Source organism: Felis catus, chromosome B3, assembly GCF_018350175.1.
Source record: "Felis catus isolate Fca126 chromosome B3, F.catus_Fca126_mat1.0, whole genome shotgun sequence".
In the NCBI taxonomy this organism is placed as follows: domain Eukaryota; kingdom Metazoa; phylum Chordata; class Mammalia; order Carnivora; family Felidae; genus Felis; species Felis catus.
The window spans coordinates 82283500-82296930 of record NC_058373.1 but is presented as its reverse complement, the minus strand read 5'-3'; the positions used below and the strand labels follow the sequence as shown (position 1 = coordinate 82296930).

At 35.3% G+C, this 13431-nt stretch overlaps 1 protein-coding gene across 10 annotated transcripts in view; it reads right to left on the bottom strand.

The window, feature by feature from the left end:
* Positions 1-6687: 6687 nt before the first annotated feature.
* The window catches only part of AKAP6 (A-kinase anchoring protein 6), a 591089-nt gene continuing 584345 nt past the window's right edge, over positions 6688-13431 (bottom strand). For all 10 annotated transcript variants that reach the window (XM_045059777.1, XM_045059778.1, XM_045059775.1 and 7 more), the window contains one exon: positions 6688-9898. The gene's annotated coding sequence lies outside the window, so the exon portion shown is untranslated. The remainder of the gene's footprint in view (positions 9899-13431) is intronic.

The following is a 13431-nucleotide window of genomic DNA, read 5'->3' as shown; positions in this document are numbered from 1 at the left end:
ACAACATTGGAATGTGAAAAGTAGATTAGATAAATCTATCGTATCAATATAAACTTTTGAAGTTGATAACTGTACTATGGTTATATAAGAGAATATACCTATGTCACTATTAAGAAAAATACAATGAAATATTTAGAGATAAAAGGCCATGATGTATGTTACTTATCTTCAAATGGTTTAGAAAACAACTATATGGATGGAGAGAGAGAAAATGATAAAGCAGAAATATTATGACTGAGTATTTACCCGGAGAAAATAAAAATACTAATTAAAAAAGATACATGCATTCCTATGTTTACTGCAGCATTATTTACAATAGCTAAATATGGAAGCAACCCAAGTGTCCATTGATGAATGAACGGATAAGGAAGATGTGGTATATACATACAATGGAATATTATTTGGCCTTAAAAAGGAATGAGATTTGTGACAACATGAATGGACCTACAGGGAATTAAGCTAAGTGAAATAAGTCAGAGAAAGACAAATACCATATTATTTCACTTATATGTGGAATGTAAACAAAAATGAACAAACATAAAAACCCAAGACTCTTAAATACAGAACACAAACAGGTGGTTGCCAGAGGGGAAGAGGATGGGGGATAGGTAAAATAGATAAAGGGGATTAAGAGGCACAAACTTCCAGTTATAAAATAAATAAGTCATGAAAATGAAATTTATAGTATAGGGAATATAGTGAATAATATTGTAATAATGTTGTATGGTGACAGACAGTGACTATACTTATCATGGTGAGCACTGAGTAATCCATAGAATTGCTGAATCAATATGTTATGTACCTGAAACTAATATAACATTTGATGTTAATTATACTTCAAAAATAAAAAAAATAAAAAAGGAAATGATAAAGTACATGGGGTAGGATATTAACAATAGGCAAACCTGGTTAAAGTGGACCCTCTTATTTTCACACTAGTTTGTAAAATCTAGCTATTCTATTGTAAAAAATAAAAGAAACATTGAATTTGTTATTTTAAATGTTTATAGTTTGGTGTGTTGCCAGGGTGAAATCCAATAAATATGATTCAGGAATTCTTCTATCTTAGAGAATATCTCTTGAAGGTAAAAGAGAAATTTTGAGATAAATTTTTTGGAAAGTGAGACTTCATTATTTACTCTTAAAGCTAGAATATCTTTGGGGAAAAAAGACCCATGTGAAGAAAAATCATATAAAGAATGCTAGGAATCATGACAAAGCCCAATTTTCATTTCATTAAATTAAATTTTAAATTATATAGAACTCTCTTAAATTTTATAGAACTCTCTCTTCAATACCACTTGCAGATATGAAAAAAATACATAGAAGGGAAATTACACATTTTAAAGTATTTATCAAGCAAAATGTAATGATAAAAATGTGTGTTCCTGCTAGAACATTAATCTCATCCTTCATGATTAACTATTGCGCTTTTCTTTCATCAGGCTCTGACCTTTAAGGTGTTCCTGTTGTGTGTGTGTTTTAATGCCTAACTTTTCTGGAAAATGTGCAGAGGTCATAATGAGGCATAATTATACACAATATATAATTTTCTTTGGCCTTTTTCAAGTGCTAATTTAGCTATCATTTCTTCCTATAGAATTCTCATAAAAAATTTTTTTAAGTGAAAATCTTTTCTTTAGGTTTGGCATGAATTTTATGTTCAATAAGTAATACAGACAGGAAATTTAGCAATGTGTGTATGAATGTTAAGTGAACTCTATAAAATAACTCCTTATTTATCCAGATGGAAAATTTCTAAAACAGCCTTTTTCCCTCCATACTCTTCTTTAATGAAAAGGAGGCAAATAATAAGCAGCCAACCTCTTTTAGTCCACAGTTCCTTTATTGTAAAAAGGCTATCACCGATTAGCATAGTGCCTGGTGCATAGGAAGCACTTGGGTGATAATGAGTTATTTTATTATTATTTAGATTGATTTAAAAAATAATATCCAGAGTATGTTTATTGACGTAGAGTGATTTCCCATAACTTAATCATTTGCTACGCCAAACAATAATTGGTAATCAATATGGTGATGCTGAATCATCAAAGAATACATTTGTTTGAAAATGTTCGAGTTGCCACTAAGCCACAGATGACTTAAATAATTAGACCCTTAGGTTCTAAGTAAGAATACTCTGATTTGCAATCATTCTAAATCAGAATCTGTTTTCTTTTTTAAAAATAATATACCTATTGAGTATTATTTCATTCCTATGGAAAATGTCTCTTTGCCTTTAAATAATTAGTAATTTTACTTTCTAAAAAATGTTTTTACATATAGTGTGTACGGAAAGACATCATTGGTAACAGGACCACCCTGAACTTAGAACATTTATAAAAGTATTCAGAAGAGAGGCAAAATGGGTGTTCATGTAAAAAAGAACTGTTTCCTGGGGGCACCTTGGTGGCTCAGTTGGCTAAGCATCAGACCCTTGATGTCCATTCAGGTCATGATCTCATGGCTTGTGAATTTGCGCCCCACATCGGCTCTCTGCCGTAAGTGCAGAGCCTGCTTCAGATCCTCTGTCCACTCCCCCCCACCACCACTCTCTCTCCCTCCCTCTCTGACTCAAAAATAAATCAACATTAAAAAAAAAAGAACTGCTTCTTGAAAAGTTAAGAAGCTTTCGTTTTACAAAACCTTGTGGTAAACATCATTAGTCATTTGAGATCATCAGGGATAAGAGAACCTATATGAAGACTGATTTGATTTTCACACCATTTTAATGACAAGATAAATTTTCAGCAACTTCGATTTCTATATAAAAAGACACTTTAAAATAAATGAAACATATTTGCAAGCAAGCAAATACACACAGAAGGAATTATTTGTTTTGAATTGCTGACAGTGTAAGTAACTTGATCAACTAATAGAACCAGACTAATTCTATAAACCTTAAAGTATTTTTTTATAAACCAGTGGTTAGGGAATATTGGGATTTAAAGAGGATCTTACGCGTTTTTATGATCCTAATACCTTCTGTCATGTTAGCCCTTGAATAAATTTTGCTGAATAATGTTTGTTTTATGCCTGGAACGGCCCATTTGTTTATAGGGAGTTAGCATGTGTTTTTAATGGCAGGATAAGTGTAAGCACAAAGAAATATTTTAATTATTTTAGTATTGTTACTTATGAAATCATGTATTTATTAATTTTTATTAAATTGACAAAATCCATTATTATATGTCTTGATGGTGTGGAAAAAAAACACCAAATTATACATCTGGTAATCTTATTCCAAACTTCCCACATAAAATAAATGTAGAAGGGAGAAAGAGCAACGTCAGAGTCTATAATGTTGACGAACATGGCAGTTTACGTGGTAGACGCACAAAAGGTTTTGTGTACTCTGAAAGATCTTAATGTTCCCTATCTTATGCCTCTGTAGTTAACCATACGTGAAGTTACCTGAGCTAACTAATCAGCATTGGCCATTTTTTCCAATGTAAATTAGAGCCAAATTTTGTTGCATTTTACATTTGCTTCCCTTAAATTCACTTTTTTAAAGAACATACTCACCAGAGAGTTTGAGTTTTTCACTGTTGTGGAGTATCCAGGGCTGTCCATCCATGCACAGGGGGGGTTGTTTCTCTTGTTCTTTGGAAGTCCTTTCCCAGGTTTTGAGGCACTTCTTTTCAACCAGGAGAGTACAAGCCTCAATATCAGTGATTCTTAAACATGATGTCATAAGGAAATTGTAACCAATAATAAGGTATCAATATTTAAAAATAATTTTTAAGTATGAATTAGCTTTGCTTCAAAGTTATGTATAGAGTAATGTCAATCCATTCAGCTGTATTACGATCCCCTTTATGAGTGGGAGATGGGCGGAGAGTCTTTCCTTACTGGAAATTGCTTATTAATGCTTGGTAAAAGCCTGGAAGGGTCTCACACATGTGAACATCTTCTAGTTTTGTGTGTTACAACAGAAAAGAGAATGATACAAGTTGCTTCATGCAAGGCCTTGTTATACTTCAAAACACAAGTGCAAGTAACATTGAATATTTTCTGCATTGGTAAGGGCCCATCAATAAAGGATCAGATGGTCTGAAGGCATTGGCCAAAATGCCTTTGCTACAAGAAACCATACTATTGTGGGCCTGACTTGCACACATCATTGCATTATTTTACTCTGTAAATGCAAGTACATGGCAAGTCTCATATTTAGAGGCCATTGCTATATAAAATGTATGTGGTTGCTTTTTAAGGAGGAGGAAGTAGTTAAAAGCCTTCCTTGAGTGACCCCTCCAAAAGCATGTGGCAGTGGGAGGTGGTAGGGCTCGCAAAGGGAAATTAACTTGTACCTTTCAGACATCTTCTATTCAATAAGAAGGCCCACCTATGGCCACAGTGGGTCTGTGGTGAATACTTATTTCGTTGGCGAATTCAGATTGTTAATAATGATCAGTACATGGGAAATGAAAGTGTATCTGAAACAATCACTGATTATGTTTTTACCTTTGTTTGGGATGAAAAATAAGTTTGAAAAACTGATTCTGAAATGGCCTGGATTTTAAAATGCTTTAGAAAAAAAATAAAATGCTTTAGAAAAACATTTAGAGAAAGGATTCCAGTCTATCAGTGAATTGAAGTGAGTTTAGGTTATGTCAATTTTCCTGTTGGTTCTGACTGAACTAATGACTTAGTCTGTAATTGACTAACCCTCTAAATCAATCAAAGCCAGGCTATAATAAGTGAACTAAATTTAAATCCTTAAACCAACTGTGGTTGTGGAACAACCTTAAATTTATGAAACAAGGCACACTTTATGTTACTAAAGGTAATACGAAACTAAAATGGAGGCCTCAACAAAATCTAAAAAGCAAAAAATAACTAGGTGCTAACACGTTACATTGATTTTGCAATTGGAAATCTATCTGCCTGTAAGAAAATGGTGTCAGAATTTAGAATACCGTAGACCAGAAATGGGAAAGCTTTTTCTGTAATTGATCAAATCATAAATATTTTGGGCTTTGAATGCCATATGGTCTCTGTCACAACTACTCAACTCTGCAGTTATAGTGCAAAAGCAGCCATAGACAATATGTAAACAAATGTGTGTGGCTATGTTCCAATAAAACTTTATTCATGGACACCAAAATTTGAATTTCAAATAATTTTCACATGTCATGAAATACTTTTCTGATTTTTTTCAACAATTTAAAAAGTAAAAACCATTCTTAGCTCATAGGCCAAACAATAACAGGCAGTATGCCAGATTTAGCCCACCCTGTAGTTTTCTGACCCCTACCTTAAACTAATAAAGCATGAGCTGTAAGAGTAATTTGTGAACTTCAAGACACATCAAAAATGTCAGTGACTCATTCATTCCTCATTAAAGAGTAGGTATTGAACAATATACTATACTTGACAAACACATTTACCCTGAGTTCAATAATGAAGAAACAACTGGACACATCCAGATTGTGGGTCATTCTATTAAAGTGGCCAGGACTCTTCAGATATGTCAGCTATGAAAGACCAAAGAAGGAAAGAATAAAAGCACAGGGAAACTGTTCAAAGTGAAAAAGGCATGAAAACATGAAAGCAATGCATGAGCTTTGTTTGGATCTGGGATTAAAACAAAAACAACTATAAATGGACGTTTTTAGGGCATTTGGAGAAATCTGAATATAGATTTGATATAGATTTTCAGATATTACTATATCAATGTTACATTCCTTGGGTGTTATGATGGTATTGTGGACTTGTAGAATAGTATTTTTGTTCTTAGATGATTATGTTGAAGCATTTACAGATGAAGTGTTAGGATCTGCAATTTAATTTCAAATGGTTCAATCACACAAAAAAACGTATGTGTGTAAAGAGAGAGAAAAAGCAAATGTGGTAAGATATTAACAATACATGAATCTGAGTGATGAGCATGCAAATATTGTACTGTTCATTCAACTTTTAAATAGGTCTGAAATTATTCAAAAATTGAAAAAAAGTATATAAAAACACAGTTGTAAGTTTAATTGGTTCAAGTTAGAAAATTTGAAATACATTCATCAAAATTCTAAAAAATACTAAACTCATTTGGAAATTAAAATAATTTGACTTGTAAGAAATAGCTGGATTATTTCAGTATGTTTTGATATTTGTATCTAATTTGTTCCCAGGAATTTTAGCATGGGTAAAACCTAAACTGGATGAACCAAACACAGCAAAATAATTAAACTCAGATTCGCAAAAGCCCTGAATTTAGATTGTTCTGTTGTTGTGTAAGATGCATATTTATTCAGTGACCAGAAATCTGAAATTTTGTTTCTGTAATTAAAAATTTCAAATACAAAAGAACATTTCACTTCTTCTAGTAGTCAGATCCAGATAATTCTGCATACTATTTTTGCTCACTATGTTTTCGAAAATGTAGAGAAACTAGATAGAAAACAGAATAAATGGGTCATCACTTAATTTGGAGAGATCATTCTATTCAAGGATATGAAAGGCACTTTCACAAGGAAAACTATAAACCCTTTGTAGGCAGAGACCATGTTTTAGTTGCCTTTGTATCTCTAATGCCAAACACAGTGCCTCACACAAGTAGCCACTCAATGAATGTTTGTTGAATGACTGAATAAATGAATAAATAAATGGGGGGTGGAGGACCCTGCTTAATATGGAAACAGATTAGGTCTGGATTTGATGTAAGGAAAAGATTCAAGAGGACTCCGGCACTAGACTGGTCCACTAAAGGATGTAATGGATTATTTATTTATTTATTTATTGAAATTTACAATAATAGAATAAACATATATCTTGAATATACTTTTAGAGAAAACCACTTAAATGTTCAGATATTTTTCTACATGTATGATGATGACAGTTCCTCAGTTTCAAGGATTCTGTCTGCTAACATTCATTCAGGTTGAAATGGGTCTGAAAATCATGGCATATGAAGGGCAGTTGAGGGAATGAAGAACAGAAATCATAGCAGCTGGGAGAAGACGAGTAACTGACCTCAGTTATCTTCAAGGTTGCCATGAGAAAGAAGGGGTACAAACACTCTGAGCGGCTCCTCAGGGTAGAGCTAGAATCGTGAGCAATAATGAAAGGCAGGGGGAAAGGCGCCCTATGCAGCTTTTAGCCACCGAAGAAAGAACTTTCCAACAAAGATACACTCCCAATCATGGGACAGCTTGCCTTAACAAATCACGAACCACTGTCACTGGAAGGTGTGGCAGATTTGGTGTGACCATTTTCAAGGATAACTGGGGAAGTCGTGCCTACACACAGCAAGAGGTTGAGGTGATTCCGTCTCTTCTAACCAGAAAAAGTACTGTTCAGTAAAAGTCATCTTACAAATTCAGTGTTAAAATTAAGTAGATAATTAGTAAATGAATATTTTTAATACCTCATGGTCTTAAACGAGCATATATAACAGGTAAATAGAACATAATGGTCAGTTTGTTCTTTGAAGGTTTTACCAATAGATGTGGCCCTTGGCAACACCCAAGGAAAATTTAGGTTGTCTCAATATATAAAATAGTTCAATACCTCAACAGGGATCCCGAATGCTCTTAGGTAGTTCAAGACTCTAGGATTTCTTCTTTCTCTGCATTTCCGGTCACTATCCCTGCCTACTCTGTTACTTCAAGCCTCCCTTGTTTTCTACAGCTGCCTCCTAATGAGACATTTATCTCTAATCTCTTTCCCCTGTCATCATCTTGCCCACCGCTACTAGATGTCTGCCTAAAACTTCTTTTGAATAATTACTACCTATGCAAAAGCCTAGAATGATTAATCAATTTAGAAATACATATGGAAAAGATTAGAAGGGACATAATTCAAATTGTTATTAAAATGGGAAAATCATAGACTAGTATTTTAAAAATGTTCTTGGTGTTGTACTAAAGTTCTAATGATAAATAAAATCAGGTGCAAAAGAAAGACTCCACAAAGTCTTACTACCTACCGTATTACCTACAAAAGCTCCAACTTAACTTTTTAAAAGACCCCTCATTAGGTCTCCCAGGCTACCTGTTTTCCCACCACCTCTGCAAGAAAACTTCACTCCTTTTCTATGGTCTACCTTTCGGTTCCCTTCTAGCCCCTTTCTTCCCTCTTGTCCCTCTTTGCTACTTCTGTCTTTGTGCCTCTTTTACCACTTTGCTCTGATCCTTGCCTGCAGGACAACCACTGCATCTCATTTGGGTGTTCACTCTGTCCACAGTGTAGGTAAACCTCCGAAGGGCAGGGCCTTTGTTCATCGTTGCATTCCCCACATCTACAATAGTCCTTGCAGATAAAAGGTGTTAATTAACTATCGGTTGAGTGAATGATTGCATTACACATTTTTCTAGTTGTTTATATGTTATAGTGTAGGTCTCTCAAAATGAAAAGGTACATGTCATACATATTGCCTAATTCAATACTTCAACTCAGTAAATGTTTACTGAATACCTACTGTGTATCAGGCACTTTAGTAGGTGTTAGGATATAAATTAAAAACTGCATTTAACAAGAGCAGTAAAGACCAAATGGAATATTTTTCAGCTGATTTCTTTTTTCACAAAATAAATACACCTGAAATCTATACTCTAAATCAAAATAGTCAAATTTTCTAGACTTTTCTACCATCTTTCTATCAAACCCATTCAAAAGAATTACATAGAATAAATATGAGACATACTAGGTATTCTGAAATCCAATATTAAACAATTAATGATAAGTAGAAATAAAAAAATCTAAGATAAGTTTTTCTTGGTTTAGGGGACCTGGCATTTAATCATTTGTATTCCAAGATCTTTGCAGTGATCAGAAAGATTTTGAAAATTGTAAAGGCTTCACATGTAGTTTAATTTTAAGCCTCTTATGCGATATGGATATTTTAGAAGCTACTACATATTCTAGTTCTTCCAGAACCAGATGTAATAATTTGGTAAAGAACACAGGTAGAAGAGATCACTGATTTTCCTTTTCCCCCAATGAACTATGTTTATTATGCCAATTTTAATTACCATGCAATCTAATGGTTTAAGGCTTATATTTTCCACATCACTAGACATCATAAACATGAAAGCATTTTATACTGTCATTATACATCAATGTTTGTACTTGGTTATACATATATACAGAAATTATTCACACATCTTAACCTTGCTATTTCCTCCTTTCAAACCAACATAATTTTACCGTGAAAGCAGCTTTTTAATAAATGGTATAAGAAATACAGCAAGGCACACTTTTTTAAAAAACTTTTTTCTCATTACCACCTCAAGAAGCATAAAAAACGAAAATGTTGTACATAATTTAATAGTAGAATGTCACCAGTTTATAATATACAACACCATATAGTTGTTTCTTGAAGTGCTGCATAGATAATTATTTTTAAAATGAAATAAATAAAATGGCGCTTTTATAAGTTGCTTAATTTTGAAAGAAGGACCAGTGTTTCTTCTGTATGCTGCAATCAAATCAAATGTTGGCCTTTTAGGTAAATCTCTTTCAATAAACATAGGCATCATACCATTTAAAAAAATCCAGATTGAAACATGAAATTGGTCAAGTACCGGCGGGGGGGGGGGAGGGGGTCATTCCAGACAGGTGAATTTAATGGACCATCAATTTGGTGGACCGCAGAACTTTAAAGAGTAGATGGGGAGGGAGGAGGCAAACAGAAAAGTCTCGCTGGAGAGGCGGGGTTGGTAGAGGTAGCTTGGGAGAGGAATCCATGGGAGAACAAGCAGCTTTGCCGAACTTCAAAGACAATCACCTAAAGATAAACCAGTGCACAATCCAGATCACAAGGCTCATGTGGACAAATCGCATTCGGAGGGAAGTTTCATCTTGGGAGAGGTCAATGTAACAAATGGCAGTGACGTGATGGAACCACAGACCAGCCCAGGGTGGGACTATGAGGCCACCCCCGAGTTACAGCCAGGCTTATCTACAAGAAACAAGAAAGTGACAAGAAAAGGTATCAGAAGTGTCTGTTTCATTTGCAAAACCAGCCCTTTGAGGAATGCTGCCATTTTGGAACTACCTGCTGATATTCTGAAATAAGAAGATACATAAAACATAGTAATTTTAATAGCCCAAGATTCGTATTACTGACAACAGTGTTTCAGAATCTATTGAAAAACACATTGATTTTTTTTAAGGTGACATTGTTTTGAATAAAACAAGAAAAATCATCAAGTTTGACCTTTTCCCTGGATATAATCTGCTCTTCTGCTTGTGAACTTGGTTTCAAACACTCAAGATAGCTTCAAATCACTATGAAAATGTGAGGCTGCTGGTGCCAAGTGAAGCAGCAAAATATCAACAGTGATTCACCGACTGGGAACCTGGGCCCTCAGGTGGTTTAACCTTTACTTCAGTGACTGTATGTGTGACAGCAAAACTGAACAATTCCGCTATTACATAGTGGTAGAATATTCATAGCATCGTTATACTCCCAAATGTTTCAGCCCCTTGTCTGTTAAAGCAGATAACTTGGGCTTCTAGGTCAAATACGAATGCATTTCATTTAAGGTACAGATGCACTGTGCAAATAAGAATGACTCAATTATATCTGTACATCTTGATAGCTCAGATACAAATTCGTCCCAAACTCAGTCAGTTCTGCCTATTTCTAATTGGCTGAAAGCAACAAGTCGGATGTGAGGAACAACTGAATTCCAGGTACAGGCAGTACAGGATTTAGTTTCTTTAAGTCTGCTGACCAGCTCTCAAACAAAGCAGGCTTTTGCTTGTCTGGGTTTAAAAGGAGTTCTGATGTCTGATGTCAGTTTGCTTTATTATCTTTCTAGAACTAAATATTATCATTCTCCATCTTTCTCTTTCTGTATAATCTTGTAACCCGTTTAAAAGCCAGAAAAACTAGCAAATGTGGTTTGGGCTGAAGCCACAGGAAGCTGGGGAGAAAAGGCAGGTTCTCAAGAACATTGAGAGATAGAGAGATAGACAGGAACAGATGGGACAAAATTTGGTACAGTAAAATGCTTCAGTAACTCAAGAAAGATCATGGTGCATTGTTCACATGCTGAGGACATGACTCATTGGAAATCTGGACGTTGAGTAAGGAATCCTTAGGTGAGGCAAAGCTGGCCTTACTAAATGCTGGTATTTAAATTCTCTATGGATAATCAATTCTTTCAACTTGGCTCACTTGGAGAGGGACAGGCAAAATTGATTGAAGCACAGATCTGGGGTGTGTGTGTGTGTGTGTGTGTGTGCTCGTGTGTGATAGGTGATGCCCAATAAAGTCTTCATTATTTAGCATGGTAGGGCTAGTTACTCAGAAGGGGTGGATAATTTTTTTTAATTTTTAAATTTTATATTTTTAAATTTTTTAAAAATTTATTTTTCAGTCAGAGACAGACCATGAGCAGGGGAAGGACAGAGACAGAGGGAGACACAGAATTCGAAGCAGGCTCCAGGCTCTCAGCTGTCAGCACAGAGCCTGATGCAGGGCTCAAACCCACGAACTGCGAGATCATGACCTGAGCTGAAGTTGGATGCTTAACCGACTGAGCCACCCTAGCGCCCCCAGAAGTGCTGAATAATTAAAAAACATTTCACATCCACCAGAACCTTAATTTATTAAAGTGATTTTAAAGGTAACTTTGATAAGATTATACTTGTATTCTTTAGTGAAAAATTAATAAACTATCACCAAGAGTAGTTTCTTAAATCTGCTTGGCCAGCTTCAGATCATATTAAATACTTAGTGTCAATCAAACGAACAGCATAAGAACTTAGGTTGTATATGTGAGGAATGTGTGCTGTTCAAGTTTTCTCAGTTTGTAAAAACTGAGTAGCAGCAATTTTACTAGGTATGTGTATGCTCGAGCATGCGTAATTATAAGTAATTGCTGAAAATCTAAAATCTTTGAACTACCAACAATCAAATTTGCAGACCAATAAGATAGGAAAAGCAATGGAGCTAAAAAGATCTGAAGGAAATCTGTGAGTCCTAAGTAAACACAACCCCTCCAACACAAACACATACACACACACACACACACAAACAAAACTGAAAAACAGAGTAAACCAAAAGGGAAAAAGAAAGGACACATTGGCTGCACGTGATGAGTTAAATTTTTATACCACAGGATTTATCCAGCCTGAAGTTTACGGTTAAATCATTCACCAAAGATCAGAGGCTTATGATGAGGATTATGAAGAAATAACTGTCAGAATACAGCAGAAAGATTAGTGCAAAGTACATCTCTTAGGCAGGTCCTAGGAGGCACTCTAGACATACATTATGTGCTTCCTCCAAATTAGGCAGAAATATCTGGATCTACCCAGTTACCTTTCCTTTGATGTGATTTGCTAGAACTGACCTCTCTATTTTTGTAGAAACATGACACATAAATGAAAATAGTGAAAAGCACAGCAGTGTGCCTAGAAATCAGAGGAAATGCATCCTGTGTTAGATCATGTTTAAAATTCCAACGGTTTCAGTGGGTTTTTAATTAGAGCAGTAATTGAAAAACCTTCTCAAAAATTTTTGAAAAATTATTTGTTACCATTGCAGACTGTATCTGCTATTCTAAGTCGAAGTTCCTCCAGATGACATCATAATTTCATCACCTGAGAACTTATTTCTTAAAAAAAAACAATAGCCCAGCAAATTGAATATGGTGTATTTTATTACCCTGATAGAGCACCCTGACTGATGGTTTTGAAGTGACTTTAAAAAGTAGACCACTTTTTGCTCCTTTGAACCTTGTAGGAAGAACAATGAGAACAGTTAAGCTTTTAGAGACATGAAGTCTCATATTTACCAAATAATTTTACTATGTATTCTGATAACACCAAGGGCATGTCAATGTTTTGAGATTAAATAACTCATCCTGGTTAGTAGTATTTTAACAAAATGTAAATGTTTGTACCCAGGTACCCAAGGCTAATGACTGGTGAAAAATATGGGCATTCGGGTATTTTGTCTGCATGATACTGAGAAAAATGAATAGGGCAGTAAACATGGTTATTTAAATGGCCCTCGGGTGATACTAAGTCACTTGGGGGCGATGTGAGTTCTGCAGAAGTAAAATCTGGCTGCTTCCCCATTGCCTGAGATAGGGCCAGGAACCACATCTCGGGGGTGGGGCAGGGGGCTGCTCAAGAAAATATTGCTGGCTGGCAGGCGGGCTAGCTGATAGGTTTACACTGTGGTGTCGGTAAAAGGTGAGGGATGCACAGATCCAACAGCACTTTCACTTCCCCGGGTCTAAAGATGGAGCTCTTTGTCATTTACATGTCAATTCTCTATCTATGTAAGGGACAGAAGAAATTCCCAGAGTGCCTAAAAGGGAAGAGTGTGACCGGGAGGCTTCTCCAGTGCCAGAGCTTCTGGAGCTCTGGATCTCAGCATGACTGGTGACTTGAGAGTCATGGTCACATGATATGCTCAGAGTGGTGTTACTTTCAAGCCTTTTATCCCCTTTCAGAAAGCAGAAATCAGCCAGG